The sequence below is a fragment of the Eschrichtius robustus genome, chromosome 2, assembly GCF_028021215.1.
Source record: "Eschrichtius robustus isolate mEscRob2 chromosome 2, mEscRob2.pri, whole genome shotgun sequence".
Lineage (NCBI taxonomy): Eukaryota > Metazoa > Chordata > Mammalia > Artiodactyla > Eschrichtiidae > Eschrichtius > Eschrichtius robustus.
The window spans coordinates 138,215,921-138,242,068 of NC_090825.1; positions in this window are offsets into that span (position 1 = coordinate 138,215,921).

Here is a 26,148-nt window from a genome sequence, read left to right on the forward strand (position 1 = left end):
CCCATAAGTACAAGTATCACAAGATTATGGAAGATTTTCAGTGATTAGCACAGGACATAGAACATGGCTCATGCTAAATAAATATTTGTTGAATGACAGTGTAGTGGTGAAGAGAATAGATTCTGGAATTAGACTCTTTGGGTTTGAGTTCTGGTTCTACCTCTTAAGGGCTGTGCCACGTGGATTAGTTAGTTTTACCTCAATATGCCTTAAATTTGGCATTGGTAAAACTGAGATATAGTACCTATCTTTTTGTTTTTAGAGAGAGTTAAATGAATGAATAATAGTATTTAGATACTTTTTGGAACATAATAACATTCAATAAATGCCTACTATTATGAGTTGCCAAGTACTGGGACAGTTGTGGGTCATTTCAAGATTAAGAAGATTAGCACTCTGCTCCAAAGGGCTCATAGTCTACTAGAGGAAACAGGTATGACACAGTGAGTTATATAGAGGTCCTCATAATGGTTTTATTAATGGGGAGAAGGTACACTGATTTCTGCCCAAGGTCTTTTGAAAAGGCCTCCCAAATACAGGAGAAATGTTATGTTGTAACCAGAATCTCAGCCCATTTTTCTTCTTTGTGCAACTATAGATAAAGAAATAAAAAGAGGTAGAATATCTTGAAAGTTCCATCAGAAACCATGTCACTTAAAAGTCCTGTAATTTCCAACTGAAAAATATGAAAAGAAAGATAGAGAGGGTGCAGGGTAAGGTCTGGCCAGAGGATTTTACCCTTATTCTTGGCTGCTCCTGTATTTAGCATTTTTCAGCCGGGGAAGAAACTGAGGACATCTTTCTTGAAGATGGTTAACCTTCTTCAAAAAGACTACAGTGAGAGGTGCCGTATAAACACACAAAAAATAACTCAGACAGCTGAGCCCCTCTAGATCTCAGGGATGTGAGAATGGAAGACTGACTTAGCAAAGCAGAAGGGTGGGGGGAGGAGAAGAAATTCAAGGGCCATCTGTCAGCTGAAAGGTTATAAAAAACGATGTAATAGCAAGACAAGCAACCCGAATCTTGTCTTTTCCTTTGGTTGATTATCTGAATGTGGCTTTAAATTTGGAGGTAAGAGCTGATATATCTCATTTATCTGAGTACTTCTAAAACCAAACATTTACTCAGAAAACAATTAGGACCAAAAGTGTCTAACTGAGCTGCCTTTGTATTTTGTCTCTGCTGCATTGTACAGATACTACTATGGGAGCTGTACCCTACAAATTGTAAGATAATTATTCACATAAATAATTTTTAAGACAGTATGTTCATCTCATGATCGATTATCCAGAAAAATTAAGGTGTGGGAAATGTCCTAGTCAGTGTTATCCACATCTCTACGAGTCATTTCTTTTATTTATTAAAGACAATGCTATCTCTCATGGGCTTTCTCCCACCAGGTCCCTGCCATCAGGGTGTACAATACCCTGTACATGTACATGTCTGTACACACATGTACAACCTTTCCACATACTTGCAACTCAGTTCCATTACCTCCTCCTCTCCAGTATTTTCTCAACTCCTCCATGATCCATGTCCATGAATATACCCTGAGTCTTGTCATCCCTGAAGCCACTCTACTTCCCAAATCATTCATTCTAATAGCCTATTGTAGGTCTTTTCAGCTTGATTAATCCACCACTGCCTCCATTTTCAGTTTGTATTTTAAATGTTCTCTAATCAATAACATTAATTCCATTGTACCTCTGTACTTTCAACATCATCGAAAAAAACCCTTGGGAAACAAGCCAAAAAACCCGCAATAAACAACAACATGTCTTCTATTTTCTGTACTCTGATGTTATGGACTGTATCATTTCCCCTCCAAATTCATATGGTGAAGCCTTAACCCTAATATGATTGCATTTAGAGATAGAGCTTTTAGGAGGTAATTAGGGTTAAATGAGGTTATAAGCATGGGGTCCTTATCCAATAGGACTGGCATAAGAAGAGGAAGAGAGACATTCTCTCTCTCCACGTGCATACATTGAGGAAAGGCCATGTGAACGCACAGTGAGAAGGTGGCTGTCTGAAAGCTAGGACGAAAGATCTCACCAGAGTTCGATCACATTGGCATTCTGATCTCTGACTTCCAGCCTCCAGAACTGTGAGAAAATAAATTTCTGTTGCTTAAGCCACCCAGTTTATGGTATTTTTTTAATGGCAGCTCCATCTGACTAATATACCTGGGTCATTAAGCATTCCTGGAAAAAAAATCATACCACAAATTTGATTAGTATGACTCATTACAAACTAAAAACTACTAATGTATACCTCTTATCAGTAAGTTCTTCTGTGATCCACAATGAATGAATTAAACGCTGCCCATTCTACTCAAACATCTATATCCATTTTTCCCTCTCTGTTGGATTTGTTGTATAATGGCTCCAATGAATGTCCTCTCTGTAATTTTGAGGATCTTTCCCACTCGGAATCTGGAGGTGGGCATGCAACTTGCTTTGGCCAATGGGGTAGTAGCATACTTGATGCAAACAGAGGCTTGCAAAAGGATATATATGGGGTTTTTGTTTTTATATTAGACTGCTTGGATTGCTATAACAAAATACCATAGACTGAGTGGCTTAAACAAAAGAAATTTTATTTTCTCACAGTACTAGAGGCTGGAAGTCTGAAAGCAGGGTGCCAGCATGATCAGGTTCTGGTGAAGGCTCTCTTCCTGGCTTGCAGACAGCCACCTTCTTGCTGTGTCTTCACACAGTGAAGAAAGAGTGAAGAAGTTCTCTGATATCTTTTCTTATAAGGACACTATAATCCTGTGATATCATAGTCTATCCTTATGACCTCATTTAACCTTAATTATGTCTATAATCTGCAAAGATAGTCACACTGGGGGTTAGGAATCCAACATACAAATTCCAGGAGGGTTGGGGGGACACATACATTTAGTCCATAACAATATGCTTTCCTGGAATGCTGCTACCACCATTAGAACAGCCTGGACCAACCTTCTGTAGGACGAGAGAACATGGAAGGGAAATGAGTTGTCTCAGCTAAAGTCATCCTAGATCAACTAGCCTGCAGCCAACCTGGCAACTGACTGCAGCCACATGATCAAGTCCAGACAAAATCAATGGGACCTAACCAGATCAGCTAGGTTCCATAGACTCATGTAGAATAATAAATGGTTGCCATTTTAAGCCCCAAAGATTTGAGATTGTTTGTTACTCAGCAATAGCTATCTGATAATACACCATCACTCTCAAAAAAATCACATATCCTTCTACACAGAGAATGTAGAAGCCATCAGACAGGAAATTTTCTTTTTGATCCCATACTTACAAATTACTGAAAATGAATCTGGCATCTCTCCTGAACTTTTCCTCCTACAAAAAAGAAAGTGTCTCTTGTATCTAAAGCAAATCATTCCATCTGCACTCTGGATTTCTGTATCTTCCTGCTTTCCTCACTTGCTACTCACTCATCAACTTATTGCAGTTTGGCTTCGTTTTCAGCCCCTAAGCCACAGGGCCCTTACAAAGATCACTGAGGAACTGCTACTCTACTTTTCAGTTCTCGTTTTCTTAACTCTCAGAACTTCAACATAGTGGAAAATTTCTACCATCTTGAAAAACTCTTCCCTGTGTATCACAATACCATCCTTTCATGTTCATCTTCCTACTTCTATGTATATTCCTTCAATCTCTTCTCCTGGATCTTCCTCTTCCATCAGGCTTTTTAATTCTGGAATTCCTGAAGGCTTAGTCTGAAGATTTCGACTTTAATCACTCAGTATTCTGCCCTTCTGTGAGCTTTTCTCCTTCTGTCACTTCATGTTGACTACCTGTGCATTTATATATCCCAGTCCCCTTCTCTATGCTCTAGATCATGGAACTCCAGAAGGCTACTTATACTGTCACTTGGATATCTTAAAGACATCCTGAACTCAATATGTACACATCTCTCCTTAACATTTTCTCCATTTTTCCACAGAAATATGGCATTCTTCCACTGTCACCCAGCTCAGTAAATTACCATCTATACACAGTTGTGCTAACCTGAATCATGGTATCACTTTCACAATTCTTTCTCCTTCCTCCCATTTCCATCCCTTCTCCCAGTAAATACAATAAATAGCTCACAGACATTGTCCTAATTCTCCAGAATCCCTTGCTGTATAATTTTTGGCACCCTCCATCTCTCTGCAGTGCTCAATACAATTTTACTTAAATGTGCATGTCTTTCCACTATAATACTAAATCCATTTAAGGGGTGGGTGAGAGTTAATCTTATTCATTACTATTCATAAATCTATATTATTCAATATCTCCTGCACTTAGTACACTACCTCGAAATTCATAAATATTCAGTAAATAAATATTGAAAGAATAAAGGAATATGAATTTGAAGATTTTAATACTCATTTGAACATTCTAATCAACTAAAAATTGCTTTATATCCTCTTATGGAAAATTGAATTTATGAGTATTTGAACATATTAAGTCAAAAGTTATTAATATGGGTTTATTTACACGTCCACGCACGGAATACAGAAACCTGTGTGGTTAAGAATCACTGCAAAAGAATTGCTTGTCTAAATAAGATTCTATGAGCCGCTCAAGATGGTGGAGTAGAAGGACATGCGCTCACCACTTCTCGCAAAAGCACTGGAATCACAACTAACTGCAGAGCACCCATCAATGGAAAAATGTTGGAATCTACCAAAAAAGATACCCAAAGACAAAGGAGAGGCCACAGCAAGATGGTAGGAGGGGTGCAATCGCAATAGCATCAAATCTAAAACCTGCCAGGTGGTGACCCACAAACTGGAAAACAATTATACCACAGAAGTTCTCCCACCAGGGTGAATGTTCTGAGCCCCACATTGGGCTTCCCAGCCTGAGGGTGCAGCAACAGGAGGAGGAGTCCTCAGAGAATCCAGCTTTGAAGGCCAGCAGGATTTGACTGCAGGACTTCCACAGGACTGGGGGAAACAGAAACTCTACTCTTGGAGGGCACATGAAGTCTCATGCATACCAGGACCCAGAGGAAAAAAGCAGTGGCCCCATAAGAGACTGGTCCAGACCTACCTGCTAGTATTGGAGGGTCTCCTGCAGAGGTGGGGGGTGGCTGTGGCTCACTGCAGGGACCAAGACACTGGCAGCAGAAGTTCTGGGAAGTACTCCTTGGTGTGAGCCCTCCCAAAGGCCACCATTAGCCCCACTAAACAGCCTGTAGGCTCCAGTGCAGGGTCTCCTCAGGCCAAACAACCAACAAAGAGGGAACCCAGCCCCACCCATCAGCAGACAAGTGGAATAAAGTTTTACTGAGCATGGCCATGCCCAACTAGAGGGACAAGACCCAGCTCTATCTACCACCACTCCCTCCCATCAGGAAGCTTGCACAAGCCTCTTAGACAGCCTCATCACCAGAGGACAGACAGCAGAAGCAAGAAGAACTACAATCTTGCAGCCTGGGGAAAGAAAACCACAAACAGAGAAAGTTAGACAAAATGAAAAGGCAGAGTATTATATCCCAGATGAAGGAACAAGATAAAACTCCAGAAAAACAACTAAGTGAAGTGAAAATAGGCAACCTTCTGGAAAAAGAATTCAGAATAATAATAGTGAAGATGACCCAGGATCTCAGAGAAAGAATGGAGGCAGGATTGGGAAGATGCAAGAAATGTTCAACAAAGACCTATAAGAACTAAAGAACAAAGAAACAAAGGTGAACAATGTAATAACTGAAATGAAAAATATGCTAGAAGGAATCAATAGAATATCTAAGGGAAAAGAATAGATAAGTGACCTGAAAGACACAATGGGGGAAATCACTGCTGCAGAACAGAATAAAGAAAAAAAAAATGGAAAAAAAAAAAAATGAAAACAGTATAAGAGACCTCTGGGACAACATTAAATGCACCAACATTCTCATAATAGGGGTCCCAGAAGGAAAAGGGAGAGAGAAAGGACTTGAGAAAATATTTGAAGGGATAATAGCTGAAAAATTCCCTAACATGGGAAAGGAAACAGTCACCCAAGACCAGGAAATGCAGAGAGTCCCAAGCAGGATAAACCCAAGGAGGAACATGCCAAGACACACAGTAATCAAACTGACAAAAATTAAATGCAAAGAAAAATTATTAAAAGCAACAAGGGAAAAGCAACAAATAACACACAAGGGAACTCCCATAAGGTTACCAGATGATTTCTTAGCAGAAACTCTGGTAGCCAGAAGGGAGGGGTATGATATATTTAAAGTCATGAAAGGGAAGAACCTACAACCAAGAATACTCTAACCAGGAAGGCTCTCGTTCAGATCTGATAGAGAAATCAAAAGCTTTATAGAAAAGCAAAAGCTAAGAGAATTCAGCACCACCAGACCAGCTTTGCAACAAATGCTAAAGGAGCTCCTCTAGGTGGGGAAGAGACCAGCAACTTAAAACAAATTTGTACACATATAGAATGCTATATCAAAATTCATGGAAATAGCAAACACAAAAACTACAATATATACCCCAAAACCCAAAAAACACAAAAAGAAAAGCAACCCAAACAATACACTAAAGATGGTTACCAAACCACAAGAGAAAATAACAAAAGAGGAAGAGAAGAAAAAAGACGTACAAAAACAAATGCAAAACAAATAAGAAAATGGTAATAGGAAAATACATATCATTAATTACCTTAAATGTGAATGGATTAAATGCTCCAACCAAAAGGCACAGACTGGCTGGATGGATACAAAAACAAGACCCATATGTATGGGGTCTACAAGAGACCCACTACAAACCTAGGGACACCTACAGAATGAAAGTGAGGGGATGGAAGCAGGTATTCCATGCAAATGCAAATGAAAAGAAAGCTGGAGTAGCAATACTCATATAAGACAAAATAGACTTTAAAATAAAGACTGTTACAAGAGAAAAAGAAGGACACTACATAATGATCAAGGGATCAATTCAAGAAGAAAATATAACAATTGTAAATATATATGCACCTAACATAGGAGCACCTGAATATATAAGGCAAATACTAACAGCCATAAAAGAAGAAATCAATTGATATTTATAGAGCATTCCATCCAAAAGCAACAGAATACACATTCTTCTCAAGTGCACATGGAACATTCTCCAGGATGGACAACATGCTGGGCCATAAAGTAAGCCTCAGTAAATTTAAGAAAATTGAAATCTCATCAAGCATCTTTTCTGACCACAATGCTATGAGATTAGAAATCAACTACAGGAAAAAAACTGTAAAAACACAAACACATGGAGTCTAAACAATATGCTACTAAACAACGAATGGATCACTGAAGAAATCAAAGAGGAAACCAAAAAATACCTAGAGACAAATGAAAAGGAAAGCACAACGATCCAAAACCTATGGGATACAGCAAAAGCAGTACTAAGTGGAAAGTTTAGAGCAATACAATCTTACCTTAGGAAACAAGAAAAATCTCAAATAAACAGCCTAACCTTACACCGAAAGCAACTAGAGAAAGAAGAACAAACAAAACCTAAAGTGAGGAGAAAGAAGGAAATCATAAAGAGCATAAATAAATGAAACAGAGACAAACAAAACAATAGCAAAGATCAATGAAACTGTAAGATGGTTCTTTGAAAAGATAAACAACTATACTACAAAGTTACAGTAATCAAAACAGTATGGTACTGGCACAAAAACAGAAATATAGATCAATGGAACAGGATAGAAAGCCCAGAGATGAACCCAAGCACATATGGTCACCTTATCTTTGACAAAGGAGGCAAAATATACAATGGAGAAAAGACAGCCTCTTCAATAAGTGGTGCTGGGAAAACTGGACAGCTACATGTAAAAGAATGAAATTAGAACGCTTCCTAACATCATACACAAAAATAAACTCAAAATGGATTAAAGACCTAAATGTAAGGCCAGACACTATCAAACTCTTAGAGGAAAACATAGGCAGAACACTATGACATAAATCACAGCAAGATCCTTTTTGACCCATCTCCTAGAGAAATGAAAATAAAAACAAAAATAAACAAATGGGACCTAATGAAGCTTTAAAAGCTTTTGCACAGCAAAGGAAACCTTAAACAAGATGAAAAGACAGCCCTCAGAATGGGAGAACATATTTGTAAATGAAGCAACTGACCAAGGGTTAATTCCAAAATTTATAAGCAGCTCATGCAGCTCAATATCAAAAAAACAAACAACCAATCGAAAAATGGGTGGAAGACCTAAACAGACATTTCTCCCAAGAAGACATACATATTGTCAACAAGCGAGTGAAAAGATGCTCAACATCACTAATCATTAGAGAAATGCAAATAAAAACCACAATGAGGTATCACCTCACACCAGTCAGAATGGCCATCATCAAAAACATCTACAAACAATAAATGCTGGAGAGGGTGTGGAGAAAAAGGAACCCTCTTGCACTGTTAGTGGGAATGTAAATTGATACAGCCACTATGGAGAACAGTATGGAGGTTCCTTAAAAAACTAAAAATAGAACTACCATACGACCGAACAATACCACTACTGGGCATATACCCTGAGAAAACCATAATTCAAAAAGATACAGGCACCACAATATTCACTGCAGCAGTATTTACAATAGCCAGGACATGGAAGCAACCGAAATGTCCATCAACAAATGAATGGATAAAGAAGATGTAGCACATATATACAGTGGAATATTACTCAGCCATAAAAAGAAACGAAACTGAGTTATTTGTAATGAGGTGGATGGACCTAGAGTCTGTCATACAGAGTGAAGCAAGTCAGAAAGAGAAAGACAAATACCATATGCTAACACACGTATATGGAATCTAAAAATACAGTAATGATGAACCTAGTGGCAGGGCAGGAATAAAGACGCAGACGTAGAGAATGGACTTGAGGACACAGGGTGGGAAGAGGAAGCTGGGACAAAGTGAGAGAGTGGCATGGACATATATACACTACCAAATGTAAAACAGATACCTAGTGGGAAGCAGCCGCATAGCACAGGGAGATCAGCTTGGTGCTTTATGACCACCTAGAGGGGTGGAATAGGGAGGGTGGGAGGGATGCTGAAGAGGAAGTGGATATGGGGATTATGTATACATATAGCTGAATCACTTTGTTGTACAGCAGAAACTAACACAACATTGTAAAGCAATTATACTTTAATAAAGATATATATTAAAAAAATCTTACTGCACAGGGTTGTTGTGAGGATAAAATAGGCTAATGCACATGAAGTACTTGGTAGAGTACCTTAGTAAGCACTCATCAATAACTATCAATATTATGAAAGATTGTATAATATTATTCAATTAATTAGTCTACCTAGGAATCAAGTTTATGTATAAGCTGATGCTACATAGAAACAGAAATGTATCTTTCATGGAAAGGAAGTAAACCAAATAATAAATAACTATAAAAAAAAGATAAACAAAACTGATAAACCTTTAGCCAGACTTATCAGGAAGTAAAGAGAGAGGACTCAAATCAATAAAATTAGAAATGATAAAAGAGAAGTTACAACTGACACAGCAGAAATACAAAGGATCATTAGAGACTACTACAAACAACCATATGCCAATAAAATGGACAACCTGGAAGAAATGGACAAATTCTTAGAAATGTACAATCTCCCAAGACTAAACCAGGAAGAAAGAGAAAATATGAACAGACCAATCACGTGCACTGAACTTGAAACTGTGATTACAAAACTCCCAACAAACAAAAGTCCAGGACCTGATAGTTTCACAGGTGAATTCTATCATTTAGAGAAGAGCTAACACCTATCCTTCTGAAACTATTCCAAAAATTTTCAGAGGAAGGAAAACTTCCAAACTCATTCTAGGAGGCCACCAGCACCCTGATACCAAAACCAGACAAAGATACCACAAAAAAAGAAAATCACAGACCAATATCACTGATAAACATAGATCCAAAAATCCTCAGCAAAATACCAGCAATCCGAATCCAACAATACATTAAGAAGATCATACACCATGATCAAGTGGGATTTATTCCAGGGATGCAAGGATTTTTCAATATCTGCAAATCAATCAGTGTGATACACCACATCAACAAACTGAAGAATAAAAACCATATGATCATCTCAATAGATGCAGAAAAAGCTTTTAACAAAAGTCAACACCCATTTATGATAAAAACTCTCCAGAAAGTGGGCATAGAGGGAACCTACCTCAACATAATAAAGGCCAAATATGACAAACGTACACCTAACATCATACTCAATGGTCGAAACCTGAAAGCATTTCCTCTAAGATCAGGAACAAGACAAGTATGTCCACTCTCACCATTTTTATTCAACATAGTTTTGCAAGTCCTAGGTATGGCAATCAGAGAAGAAAAAGAAATAAAAAGAATCCAAATTGGAAAAGAAGAAGTAAAACTATCACTGTTTGCAGATGACATGATACTATACATATAAAATCCTTAAGATGATACCAGAAAACTACTTGAACTCATCAATGAATTTGGTAAAGTTGCAAGTTACAAAATTAATACACAGAAATCTGTTTCATTTCTATACACAAACAATGAAAGATCAGAAAGACAAATTCAAGAAACAACCCCATTTACCATCATATCAAAAGGAATAAAATACCTAGGAATAAACCTACCAAAGGAGACAAAAGATTGGTATTCCAAAAACTATAAGATGCTGTTGAAAGAAACCGAAGACGACACAAACAGATCGAAAGACATACCATGTTCTTGGATTGGAAGAATCCATACTGTCAAAATGACTATACTCCCCAAGGCACTCTACAGATTCAATGCAATCCCTATCAAATTACCAATGGCATTTTTCACAGAACTAGAACAAAATATCTTAAAATTCGTATGGTGACACAAAAGACCCTGAATAGCCAAAGGAGTCTTGAGAAAGAAAAACGAAGTTGGAGGAGTCAGGCTCCCTGACTTCAGACTATAGTACAAAGCTGTAGTCATCAAAAGAGTATGGTACTGGCACAAAAACAGACATATAAGATCAATGGAACAGGATAGAAAGCCCAGAAATGAACCCACGCACCTAAGGTCAATTAATCTCTATGACAAAGGAGGCAAGACTATACAATGCTGGAAAGACCGTCTCTTCAACAAATGGTGCTGGGCAATCTGGACAGCTACTCTGTAAAAAAAATGAAATTAGAACATTCTTTAACACCAGACCCAAAAATAAGCTCAAATGGATTAAAGACGTAAATGTGAGATGGGACACTATAAAACTCTTAGAGGAGAACATAGGCAGGGCACTCTTTGACATAAATCACAGCAATATTTTTTTCAATCCGTCTCCCAGAGTAATGGAAAGAAAAACAAAAATAAACAAATGGGACCTATTTAAATTCAAAAGCTTTTGCACAGCAAAGGAAACCACACACAAAATGAAAAGACAACCCACAGACTGGGAGAAAATATTTGCAAATGATGTGACCGACATGGGATGAGTCTCCAAAATTTACAAACAGGGCATGCAGCTTAAACAATCCATTCAAAAAATGGGCAGAGACTGAAATAAACATTTCTCCAAAGACATACAGATGGCCAAGAGGCACATGAAAAGATGTTCAACATCAGCAGTTATTAGAGAAATGCTATCACCTCACACCAGTCAAAATGGGTATCACCAAAAAATCCAGAAACTATATATGCTGGAGAGGGTGTGGAGAGAAGGGAACCCTCCTACACTGTTGGTGGGAATGTAAATTGGTACAGCCACTACGGAGAACAGTATGGAGGTTCCTTAAAAAACTGAAAATAGAGCTACCTTCTGTTTCTGCAATCCCACTCCTGGGCATACATCCAGAGAAAAACATGGTCTGAAAGGATACATGCGCCCTAATGTTCATCGCAGCACTCTTTACAATAGCCAAGACATGGAAGCAACCTAAAGGTCCATCGACAGACGAACTGATAAAGAAGATGTGGTACATATATACAATGGAATATTACTCAGCCATTAAAAAGAATGAAATAATGCCATCTGCAGCAACATGGACGGACCTAGAGATTGTTACACTGAGTGAAGTAAGTCAGACAGAAAAAGGTATGATATCGCTTATAAGCAGAATCTAAAAAGAAACGATACACATGAACTTACTTACAAAACAGAAACAGACTCACAGACTTAGAGAACGAACTTATGGTTACCAGGGGGAAGGGTAGGCGGAAGGGATAGTTAGGGAATTTGGGATTGACATGTACACACTGCTATATTTAAAATGGATAACCAACAAGGACCTACTGTATAGCACAGGGAACTCTGCTCAATATTATGTAACAACGTAAATGGGAAAAGAATTTGAAAAATAATAGATACATGTATATATATAATTGAATCACTTTCCTGTACACCTGAAACTATCACAACATTGTTAATCAACTATACTTCAAAATAAAATACAGAGTTAAAAAAATTCTATGAGAGGACTATGAGAGTTGGTTATAGGGTGAAACTATTGGGTACTTTACAATCAATTTTAATAGGAAAGAGAAAATACAGAATGCTATAGTAGGAGAAAAAAAAATAGATGGGCTTTGGAGGCTGACATTCAAGTGCTAGATTTACCATTTATTAATGTAACCTTGAATGATTTAATCTCTAATAACCTCTTTTGTTCACATACAGAAAAATATTTCAAGCTTAACTACACATTAGAATCATTTGTTTAATTAAAAAAAAAAATAGAGACACTGTCTCAAACCAGAGCTTATGAAATGAGAAATAGTATTTTTATGCATGTTTTAAAACCTCATGGGCTGATGAACCTGGTTGCAGGACAGAAATAAAGAACAGACATAGAGAATGGACTTGAGGAAACGGGGTGGGAGGGAGAAGCTGGAGGGAAGCGAGAGTAGCATCGACATATATACACTACTGAATGTAGAACAGTTAGCTAGTGGGAAGCAGCAGCATAGCACAGGGAGATCAGCTCGGTGTTTTGCGATGACCTAGAGGGGTGGGATAATAGGGAGCATGGGAGGGAGGTTCAAGAGGGTGGGGATATGGGGACATATGTATACATATGGCTGATTCACTTTGGTATACTACAGAAACTAACACAGTATTGTGAAGCAATTATATTCCAATAAAAATCTATTAAAAACAAAAAACAAAAAACCTCATGGGCTAATGTGTTGCTCAGCTGAAACTGAAAGAAATGGATGTAGAAAAGGAGAATAACAATACTTTCCTCACAGGATTCTTTGAGGCAACAAGTAAGATAATTTGGACAACTCCCTGGAGAGGGTCAAGAAATGGTAGTTTCCTGTCCTTTCACTCTTTCTTAGGATACCAGGAACAGAAAGCAAAATACTTTTAGAACAGTAATGTGAAATAAAAAATTCTGGATTCAAATTCTATCTGTCCCTTACTAGCTGAAAGATTGTGGGCAAGTCATATAATTTCTTTAAGTCTCAGTTTTCTACAAGTTTAGTAAGAATAAAATTAATATGTTTAATCAGTCAGGTGATAGATACCCAATATTCATGAAGAAATAAATAAACCATTTAATCAGATAATCAATTCATCCAATATTTTTTGAGCACTTTTAAATGCTTGGTACTCTTCTAGGAATTGTAGATATAAAGAGAGGAAGGAAAAAAAATGAACATGGTTCCTACCCTTATGATATATAAGATTTAAAAAAAAGAAGAAATAGAAAAATAAATAATAAACAAATTGTGATACATACCATAAAGTAAATACAAGTGGTTGAAACAGAAAATAATGGTGAAGGGGGACTTAGCTGAGATAAAGAGAATCATCAAGAATGGCCACGTTGGGAAAATTATTTTTGCTATGTGATCAAGATAAGAGACAGAAGTAAGTACAGTGTGATAAGGTGAAAAACAGGGCTTTGGGATCCAATTATTTTTTTTAGTTGAAACCCTAGAAAATGAGAAGGACTCAAACAATGGACGGATTCAAATGTTTTGCCTTTTGTTAACCCTGATGCAATCAAGGTAACTAACTGCCTTAGCCAAATTTGAGAAGAGAAGCAGATTTTCCCCTTTCAAGCAATAAGTATGCCAATACCACCCACTGGTTTTTGATTTTCACCTTTTAATAAGAATGCCTTAGATTCTTTCATCATCTGTGGTATCCGGAGACCTCTCACCTTGTGTTCATTTTATTCACCAAATGGAAATCAACAACGTTGAGTGGCATCCAACTAATCTCTGGGAAGAATAATATTGTGAATTCTGTCACAAAAGCTACAGATGCCAAGATTTTCTAGAAAACTGGGTTGATTATGTCCAGGCAAAATCACCCAGGTCACAGTCCTGTCCATGTTCTCTAAAATGTTTTTTCTAATAACAAGGATCACATACATACACATTTATGCAAGTAAACATTTTCATTGTTTCATTGATCCTTGTCCCTATTGATTGTTTCACCAAAGGAGATAAGGGAGGTCTTTAAAAGGGGACTGTTCTTCAATCTCACCAGTTCTTCTCCATGCTAACAGAAAAAGAAGGAATTTGGAATTCATCTTGGAAGCTTTCAGGACATCTTTTTCTGATTAGTGGAGAGACAGCATTTAATAAAGCAGTCTCTGTAGATGCTGCATCCTTGCTACAGGCAGACAGCATGCCTTTGTTATGTCACCCTGCTCTGGGGAGAAGACTGAAGAACAGCCTCAATTATAGGACAAATGTGTGTAGACACTGCTCTATCTCAAGAGTTCAAAAATCTCCAGATGTTATTTCAATATTCAATCAAACTTAAGGCATTAAATATAAATCCACATTATCATAACAAAATTATTAAAAATGTTAGGTCTGTAGCTTCTATTAAACCCAAAAGGAATGTTCCCAGGATTTACACATGTCCGTAAGGTATGGTTTGTTTCTTGGTTCATTGGTTCATTCAGTCATTCAAGAAATATGTATTTTTGTGTCTCCTGCATGCCAGGCACTATGCTACACACCAGGGTTTCACCACTGAGTGATGCAGATGTGTTGAATGTCCTGGAGGAATTTAAAAAGCTAACTGCAGGGGGAGCCAGTTATATGAAACAAACAATTCAATGAAATATGTGACTACGGATTCTTTCAGTCCTTTGAAGAAACAAAGGATTTTTGAGAGATTAACCTTCTGAGGGCAAGGACTGGCTATCAGAAAAATCATTCTCTACAGAAAGGGCATTTAAACACTTCCATGGGGGATCAGTAGAAACTTGCTAGGAAAAAATGAGTAGTGATGAGGACAAGGGAGGGGGGCTTTACAGGCTAACTGAATGGCCTGCTTTGTGCAGATGTCCGTGCGGAGAGAGAAGGAACCTTGGCAAGACTAAAACTTGAAAGACATCCTGTGTAGTTGATGCCTGGTGATTAAGTAAATGATTGATCATTCAAGGTATGGTAAAAAATTTGTACCTCACCCTAAGGGTAGTCAGAAGCCACCAAACATTTGTAAGCAGAGAAGCTACATATTTTAAAAACAGTTACATATTTTAAGGAATGATCACTCTGAGTGTTAAGGGAAGAGTAAATGTGGGTACGAGACCTGTGCTGAAAAAAAAAATTGCTTAAAAAAATTAAGTGCAGGATTTACACTTAACCGTGTGGTAAAAGGTCTCCTGCTCAAGTCAGATAATTTAGCTTAGAGTCCAGGCTCTCCCATTATACAAGGTGTAAAAAAAAATCTTAGTAAGTTTTTAAATAACACTAAGAAATAGGGCATTTATTCTGGAAACTTTTAGTAAAAGCAAGTCTCCAATCTTAATCCCAAACAGGTCATTCACATAACAAATATGTATCACTTTTGAAACGACAAACACAGATTTCGCCTGGTTTGCTGGTCGTGTATTTATACCAGTGCTTCTCAAAGTGGGTTCCCAGACCACCAACGTCAGCATCAAGTGGGAACCAGTTAGACATGAAAACTCTCAGGCCCCCTTCCAGACCTACTGAATGAAGCCCTACAACTGGCTCTGATACAGGCTTCAGTTTGAGCACTGCTGAAGTTTGAGAATAATCAACTTGTATAAATGGTGTTCACAAGCAAATATTGTTGAGTTTTCCAAGGGACGGTTGGTTACAGTCTATGAATTAGTATACTTTAAACATTCATAGGAATCAATGTTGGAGGGACTTCATGTCTACTTAATATGATTCATGCTAACACAAATAACAAATGTTGGTAAGGAAGAAAGGGAACCCTCGTACACTGTCGGTAGGAATGTAAATTGGTGCAGCCACTGTGGAAAAACATATGGAGGTTCAAAAAACTAAAACAGAACTACCATATGACCAAGCAATTCCACTGCTGGGTGTGTATATATATATAAAAACCCCACAGAAACACTAATTTGAAAAGATATATGCACCTCAATCCCAAGGCCTAATGCAGCATTATTTACATTGCCAAGACATGGAAGCAACCTAAGTGTCCATCAACAGATAAACAGATAAAGAAGATGTGGAGGATATATACAATGGAATACTACTCAGCCAAAAAAAAGAATGAAATTTTGCCATTTGCAACAATATGGATGGACTTAGAGGGTACTATGCTAAGTGAAATAAGTCAGACAGAGAAAGACAAACACTGTATGATGCTACATGTGGAATCTAAAAAATACAACAAACTAGTGAATATACCATGAAAGAAGCAAACTCACAGATATAGAGAACAAACTGATGATTACCAGTGGGGAGAGGGAAGGAGGGAGGGAAAATATAGTGGTAGGGGAGTAAGAGGTACAAACTACTAGGTATAAAATAAGCTACAAGGATATACTGTACAACACAGGGAATATAGCCAATATTTTATATAACTATAAATGGAGTATTACCTTTAAAAATTATGAATCACTATGTTGTACACCTGTAACATATATTGTACTATACTTCAATAATAGAAATGTGTGTGACGTGTCTGTGTCTGTGTATATATGTATGTGTGTAAATAAATAAAATGACTCATCCTACTGATTGCAAACTGAAGCCCAGAGAGGATAAAAGTCTTGCTCTGGTCACACAGCGTTTGAAGGAAAAGGCCTTGAGATGAGACAAATCTGAGTTTGAGTTTTTGTCTGTCACTCATCAAGAGTGTGACCTTGGGCAAGTTTTTTAACTTTTCTGGACTCAGCTTCTTCACTAAAAAATAAGGATAATAAGAGTATTTATTCCATATTGGTGCTGTGAGGATTACACAAAATGACACTGGTGAAGCATTTCACCCAGTGACTGGCACATAGTAAGTACTCAATAAATGGTAGCAATTCTTTGGTTCAAAGAAATTTTCCCCCTCACGTTTTGAGGTTTCTCTGAGTGGACTGTCTTATAAATGAATGTGTACAATTACTGGAGACATGATTCTACTCTTTCTAAGAAAAGCTATGGTTTTGAGAAGGCCATATTTTTGCCTTTGGAGACCCTACCAAATACAATATGAAAGCTATTAAAATACACCTCCATCCCACATCAAATCTATTTTCTGCTCTGAAAATTTGAAAGGCTTTTTGTTATTTTTACTTTTGAACTTGCTTAGCGCTGAGAAACTCATTTCATTTATGGTTGACTGATTTTTTTTAGCAATTATTGCACAAGCCTGGGGGATCATTCAATGTGAGAAATTGAACCTGCAAGTTGCTTTAAAATGTAGTGAAAACTTTATAAGTACTAAATCTAGCAGTTAATGAGGTTGACATAATAATATGTTTACTTAAACGTTTATTAATTTTTATATCATGGCTTAAATTTCAAGTCGATAATTTTGTCTGTTTGTTCTTCAGGTCTCAGATATTTTCCTAGGTCCTAAACATCCTCTTTTTTGCCTAATGACTAAAATGACCCTGTGTCTGGGTCTGCTATATGTAGTTCTTGGTGTTAGTCCATAATTGGTGGGAACAGCATCTCACATATGTTTATTTGATTTATTTGTTTATTTATTATTTTTAACTTATATACATATATATTTGACCCTTGAACAACAAATGGGTTAGGGGTGCCAACCCCTGCACAGTTGAAAGTCCACATATAACTTTGTAGTCAGCCCTCTGTATCTGTGGTTCCACATCCGTGGATTCAACCAACCTTGGATCATGTAGTACTGTGGTATGTATTTTTTGAAAAAGTTCCAAGTATAAGTGGACCTGCATAGTTGAAGCCAGTGTTGTTCAAGGAAGTTTAACTGTATTTGATGTGGTATATTTACACAGTAGAATATTACTCAGCCATAAAAAAGAAAGAAATGATACCATTTGCAGCAACATGGATGGACCTAGAGATTATCATACTGAGTGAAGTAAGCCAGACAGAGAAAGACAAATATCATATAATATCTCTTATATGTAAAATTTAAAAAAAAAATGATACAAATGAACTTATATATAAAACAGAAACAGACCCATAGACATAGAAAACAAACTTATGGTTACCAAAGGGGAATGGGAGGGGGATAAATAAGGAGTTTGGGATTAACATATACGCAGTACTATATACAAAATGGATAACCAACAAGGACCTACTGTGTAGCACAGGGAACTGTACTCAACATTTTGTAATAATGTATAAGGGAAGAGAATCTGAAAAAAATAGATATATATGTATGCACAGCTGAATCACTTTGCTGTACACCTGAAACTAACACAACATTGTAAATCAACTATCCTTTAATAAAAAAATTTTTTTAAGTAATCAGAACTCTGAAAAAAAAAAAAAAAGACAACTTGATGTACAGAAAAGGTGCAAGTAGAATATAAGGAACATTTTTTTTTCCCTGAACAATTTAAGATCAAGTTGTCAACCTGACGCCATACCACTCCATCATCCTTTTAGTGTGTATTGACTACAAACCAGGACATCCCCCTTCATAACCCCAAACATCCATCAACCTAGGAAATTAACACTGATACATTACTACCATAATCCTTAGATCTCATTCAAGTTTTGCCAGTGTCCCAATAACACCACCCTTAGTGGTACAAGAATTCAGTTCAGAATCATGCATTGATTGCCTTTTGTTAGGCGTCTTCAGGTCTCTTCAGGCTTCTTTACTTTGCAGTCGATCCCCAATCTTTCATTAACTTTTATGAATTTGTCATTTTGGGCGATTACAGACCAGGTGTTTTCTAGAGTGTGTCTTGATTTGACGCTGTGTGATATTTCCTCTTCATCAGTATTAAGTCTGCCTCTTTGTGAAGATTAGCACAGAAGTGATGCTGTGTTCTTCTCATTGCACTGTATCAAGTAACAAATTTAATTTGCCCCATCACAGATGACGTATGCTTTGAGTATATGACTAAGGTAGTGCCAGGCTTTTCTACTATAAAAGCTATAATTTTTCCACTATAAAAGTACTATAATATTATATTTGTGACTTTTATGTATTTCGTGGGAAGGTACTTTCAAACTCTGTAAATATCCCATTCCTTATTATATTTTGTCTATTAAAACTATAAATTCCGGCTTCCCTGGTGGCGCAGTGGTTGAGAATCTGCCTGCCAATGCAGGGGACGCAGGTTCGAGCCCTGGTCTGGGAGGATCCCACATGCCGCCGAGCGACTAGGCCCGTGAGCCACAATTACTGAGCCTGCGCTTCTGGAGGCTGTGCTCCGCAACAAGAGAGGCCGCGATAGTGAGAGGCCCGCGCACCGCGATGAAGAGTGGCCCCCGCTTGCCGCAACTGGAGAAAGCCCTCACACAGAAACGAAGACCCAACACAGCCATAAATAAATAAATTAATTAATTTAAAAAAAAAAAACTATAAATTCACACTGATACCTCAAATTCCAATTCAACACAACAGAGCTTGTTCCACTTTTCTCCTTTCCATATTTGTACTTCCATTCTCTGACAATGAGAAGCCTGGCTTCCATTATCTTCTACATGTATATCATTTAATCAAATAACACTGTATATAACCACCCCCATCACTGTCACCGCCTCGGACTGGCCTGAATGGTCTCCTGACCCTATTTGGGCACTAAAACTTCATACTTTGTAGAACTCCTACGTGGACAGGTTCCTGCCTCTGTTCAGTCTCCAATACCCCACTCTGCCGCAACTACTGGCTTTAAGACTAATTCTGCCTCGTAATAATATTGTAATTCCAGGAATGGAAGAGGAGAAAGAGGGTTGAAGAGAGAAAGGAAAAATAAGAGAAAATGTGTGAAGAAGAGCTATCTGGCATGTTTGCATTTATATCAACAGGAAGCTTTGTATTCTGGAATTCTGTTACCTCTTTCTCGCTTCCATCCCCCCACAATTAAATCAAAGGTTAGCCTTGTCTACCACCATGTCAGAAGGTCCTTACTCATGAGAGGCCTATGATATTTAATGTGCATACTAAACAATTTTAAACACATATGTACCTACCTAATAATGGTTCTATGTTATTATATTTTATACCTCATTATTCACTGGCGGAAGGACTTAATTATTATAAAGTTACAACTCACTGATAATACCACATTCAGTTCTAATGTGTTCCAGAGACAATTTGCTACTTCTTATAAAGTAACACATTTTGTGAATGACTTAATTAGATGCATTCAAAATTATCTTCATAAGAAAGTCACTTTCAATTCCTTATGTTACACTTTCTTGAGTGGTAGAGGGTGAGGGACTTTGAGCTGGGATATCACAAACTGTCATTAAGCTTTTATTAACTTTACAACAACTTGTTATCTCTACGTTCTCCTAGAAGTATGTCATCTATGTTGTCTCTTGCAGTGAGTTTAAAAGATTGAAACCTTGACAAATGGTCATAAAATATCAATGGTGTACTTAACTTTTGAGCTCATTAACTCATTGTTTATCTTAAATACAGATAAAGTATTGCATTTCTTATAGTTACTGTATTAAATTACATAGCACTTGTAAATGTTTACCCAGTACATAAGTGGGTAAGTGTTTATCAAACTGGAGTAGTATTTTCATTACTTGCGTAATCATTTCACTATTAAAGGTGAAGTGGGGATGTTAGAACTTAGGGTTCTTGAATTCTATCTGTATTCGTCTCTGTAGCTCCTTGTTTCCCTATTTGATATAGCTGAGTTTAACAGTGCCAATACCTTTCTTAAAATACAGTAAAAATGTAATAAAGTTGAAACCTTTACATATAATACATAAGCTATAAAAAATATACATACTCATTTTAAAAATAAAAGGCACTTAAGCTTATAGCCCTTTTGTTAGGAGAAACTTCTCCTTGTCTCTGTTGGATCCGCATGTTATGTGAAGAGGCACTGACACCTTCCACTCCAAACTATTTTTTTAAGGGTATTTGTATAGAAAACAGCACTGAAACATAGAGAAAGTATCTCCTTGTAGAGTAGAGGGCAGATGGATTTCTAGATCAGAATAATAAAAATGCCATCTCCCTTTACGGCAAAAGTTGGGAATGTTTGCCAGCAGTGTTTGCCCTCTTATAAGACTGGTGTTTCCTAAACGTAGTTTCTCAGCAGTAACGCAAACTCACTGGACGTACTGCATCCATTTGGGTCCTCCTCTGCTTCACTCTAAGGGAACTAGGGAGGTATGGACAAAGGGAACTGATGTCAGTATTGAAACTCATACCACCTGCTGTGCCATGAGGAATAGTCTTTCATCTCTGACCTAGGAGTCTTGTGTTTTCTGCCATGATCTGTAAAAATATGATAGGCTTACTTGTTAGATGGCAAGTAGGGCAAAATCTCATATTCTGCACAATGATTGACACTTTTTTATATTATTTTTGACCTCTGCCATATTCTCAATTCTCACACTGTGAAATCAGCTTTCTTACACAAAGTCATGGAAAAATATCTTCACTGGCTTTATGATTTTGCTTTTTCAAAGATTCATTTAATGAACCAAGAATCCAGTTAACAGAGAGGCTATGTGAGGCAATTATTATGAATCTGTGTGATCCAAGGGGGAAAAATACATAAATAATGTTAAGGATAGAGAAATTCTTTTTGAGCCAGAATCCTTGTGACTTCTCTGCATTTTTGGCAGCTTAGCTCTTCCTAATAAACTCTCAATACTGAGATGATCACCTGCCCACTCCAGATGCTCCAAGTGCTTGCGTTAAAGGAACTTCTTGTAGCAAAACAGTCACATTTCTAGGAGACTCAGACTTTCAATAATGGACTCTACAGAGCCTAAGAGCAAACATTCGTCAGTACTCTCAGGTTCATCTTACCTGCAATTAAAAACTGTAGTGTCACTTTCAGAATAAGGTTTCCACTTTCTCACAAGATCAGAGAATTTATAACCCACAATTGCTACTAGAAATCCCATGATTTCTCTTGAGTGAAAGGCTTGGATTTAAGGCTGTTTTAATAAAATATTATATTGATAGCTAGACATAGGCCCTCAAAATATAGATACACTTCATCAACCCAGGACCTTCAATAGACTAACTTCCAGTTTTGATTAATTCCTAATAACATAACTATTCAGTGCCTCTCAGGATACAAGTAAAAAATATAGCTACCCAGTGAATTTTACAAGGGCATGTTCACTGAGAAAGTGGAATTTGATTGCTTTAATGCAGATATAAGATGGCATTTGTTTTCAATGATCTTGATGGCTTACATGTTTTAACTCTCCAAGAGTAAAGTCCCACACCCTTGGCAAGAAGGAGCTCTTTTCAAAATTATATACTGCCCTTGGCTGGGTGTGAGCCAAAATTCATTTAGTGATTTAACAAATTTATATTGAACTCTTTCAGCATGCCCGATGCTGTGCTAAGCCCCGAAGGCTATAGCAGTGTACAAGACAGACTCATACCCTGCTCCCACTGAGTTCCCAGTTGGCTGAACTAACAATTACCAACTCAAAAATTGTAGTTTTGATAAGTGCTATGCATGACAAGAATGTGTGATACAAAATTAGATTGCAGGGTGGTGGAGATAATTTTTGTCATGTTTCAAAGAGCTCCCATTCCAGAGGTCAGCTGTTGGTAGGTACTGTTCCTTGAGAGGTTACACAGTCACTATGATTCTTCAAAATCAGAAACATGATCACTTCTCTGGTTGCATTTCTTATAATTCTTTTTGACTTTTATCCAAATCTCATCCTACCCAATTCCAGCACAAGTCATATTTAACTATTTATAAAACCTCAGTGATGCCACTGTCACAGACTGAATTCCCTAGAAAGCAGACTCTGAGGTTAAGAGGTTTGTTTGGATCTCTTGGGATTAACACCCGTGCAAGGTAAGGAAAGGAAGCAGGATTGGACAGATGGATAAACTGAACTGCAATGCAATCTTAATGAAGGCTGCAGCTAACCCCATGGAGAGCTCTGAAGATAGGACTGTCCTTCATAATTGCTTTGAGCTGGAGAGTGGTGGTTAGCTCGTTATATTCCCAGTTGATCAGTCACTGCATGCAGTCTGGTCTAGGAAAAAGGTGTGACCTTAAACAAGGCAGTTCTCTAATAAAAGTACTTCCTAAGGACAGCTGTCTGCTGAGATCTGTCTGCCAGCAGCATTTCTAGCAGCCAGGGGACAAAATTCTTCATTCTCCAAGAATGTGTGTCATGCATCACAGCATCCACCGTAGCTGTTACCTCTCTTGTATACAGAGTTTCACATGCACTGCTTCCTCTACCTGAAACAGCCTCACACTCTATTTCTCTTAATACCTTCTACTCCTCACTCAAGTCTTAGCTGAAATGTCTTCCTCTTGAAAGCTGCTCTTGATGGACTCTCCCCCATAGAACTCTTTTCTTCTCTTACTGTAGCCCTTAACACAGTATATTCTAGACGTCTGCTTACTTTCTGTATCCTCTTCAAAATTCTGTGCTACTTGAGGATATAAATTATTCATCATTATATCACCAATGCTTAATATTATGGCTACTATAAGGCAGAGCATCAATAAATATTGGTTGATTAAATGGTTAAGAGAAGGAAGGGAGGAAGGAGAGAAAAGGAGAAATGGAGTATCGTATTTGAAGACAATCAAACCACTCTTTAAATTCCAATTTTCTAACATGCCAGCTGTATGGCTTTGGATAAATTATTTAATATCCCTAATTTTCACTGTCCTTCCTGTGTAAAATGGAAATAATAACTCCCACTACTTAGGGTTGTAATATATCTGTTACAGAATAGATGCCAAATAGATTTTTGGTTCCTTTTCTCCTCCTCTTCCCTGTGAGTGCAAGTATGAAAATATACAAGTTCTAATATTCTCTGAGTCTATACAAAGAATAATGCATTTTGTTCATACCACAGAAAAAATAAAATACTGTCAATTGAGGAATATTAAGAAGTTAATGTGGTAGAGGCCTAATATGTGTGAGGTCTGATATTAATTATAAAGAAGCAAGTATTGGAGTGACAAAATTAGAAGGAAAGTGGGAAAACATTATAATATTGGGTTTTATATAAACTGTGAAGTCTCCTTCCCTGGGTCTGGGTAATACCAGGACATCACCTGACTTTTATGACATGGGGAACACCATGAAGTTTATAAAATAGTATTAGATTTTCAAATCGAACTTTTTTTTTTCTTTTTGCTTGCTTCCCTCATGTGCATGTCACTATGCAGGGGACCTAAAAGGACATGGCTACTGGATGCAGGTAGGCTCTGGTATCCAGGACAATTTGACTTGTAGTCTCAGTCACAATTCTACCTCTTCAGATTCGGATTTGCCCATGTCAGCCTAGGAACAGCCTTTTCTATGTCCCGTACCTAAGACTTGTCCTGGGACCCCACCATTTCCCAGATTTATACACCTGGATCTCAGCCAGTTTCACTGAATGTCAGGGAAGGACAAAAATAAGTCTCCTGCTTTTCTGGCCTGCAGTTGTTCTGATCCAGCTCTCTTTAGAACAGCTTTCCTAAGGCTCCACAACCATCCATCCTCTGCACATGCCCAGTCAGAAAGATTAAGGTGGAGCAGCTCTCCAACCAGTGAGGCTGGCTGCGTTCTGGGCTTTGGCCACAACTCATCTCTCTTTTTCCTCAGGGTCCAGGGGGTACTGTGGGCGATGGTAATGAGCTGCTCAAGGAGCCAGATGCAGTTTGAGGTCTGGAAGGTGTCTGTGTGATATCTGTCAGTCTTTTCCTGACCACCCTAGTCTCTAGTGATCTCCCTTCCTGCAAACTCACCAATGTTGTCTCTTTAGCTTCCTCTGTATATGGTTATACGTTTCGGTGATAACATTTAGTAAGTTGACTACAGAATAAAACAGAAAAATCTTTAGATGGACAATTCAAAGCCTTTAAAATTTGACTTCAATTTACCCTTCAAAGTGTGTCTCGGATCTCAAACCTACCCAGTTCAAGGCAAGATGGCCCTTTATTCTTCACTCTGCCTCAACATCGACTTTACTCTTACTTCCTGACCATCTATTTTTAACACAGTATCAAAGTGATTTTTTAAAAATTATAAGCCATATCATGACTTCCCTCTGCACAAAACCCTCTAATAGTTTCCTTTGTCACTCATAAAAAACAAATTACCTTTATCATAGCTCACGAGGCCCTTAGTCATCAGTCTCCACTCCGAACCCCCTCTCCATGACTTACCTTTCTACCCTCCTTTATTCTATACTAACCACACTGGCCTTTTTGTTTTTCTCAATATACCAAATATACTTCCACCTCAGGATCTTTTCATTTACTGTTCTTTTTGCCTGCACTGCTCTTTTCTTTTTTGTTTTTTTTTTAAATTTATTTATTTATGTATTTAGTTTTGGCTGTGTTGGGTCTTCGTTGCTGCACATGGGCTTTCTCTAGTTGTGGTGAGTGGGGGCTACACTTCATTGCGGTGAGTGGGCTTCTCATTGCGGTGGAGCACGGGCTCTAGGTGTGCAGGCTTCAGTAGTTGCAGCACACGGGCTCAGCAGTTGTGCTGCATGGGCTTAGCTGCTCCGCTGAATGTGGGATCTTCCCGGACCAGGGATCGAACCCGTGTCCCCTGCATTGGCAGGCAGATTCTCAACCACTGTGCCACCAGGGAAGCCCTGCACTGATCTTTTCTTGAATATCTACTTTAGTCTTCATTCATTTCCTCACCTCCTTCTGGTCTCAACTCAAGTATCTCTTTGACACAATGGTTTTCATTAACCACCCATTTAAACTATTATGTGCCACCGTGCCCCTCCCCACTTGTCACTTTCAAGTCCCAGGCCCTCTTTTATCTTTCTTGTGACACTTTGTACCATCCTATACAACATGCTTTGTTATTTGTTAAGCATGCATATTGAGTT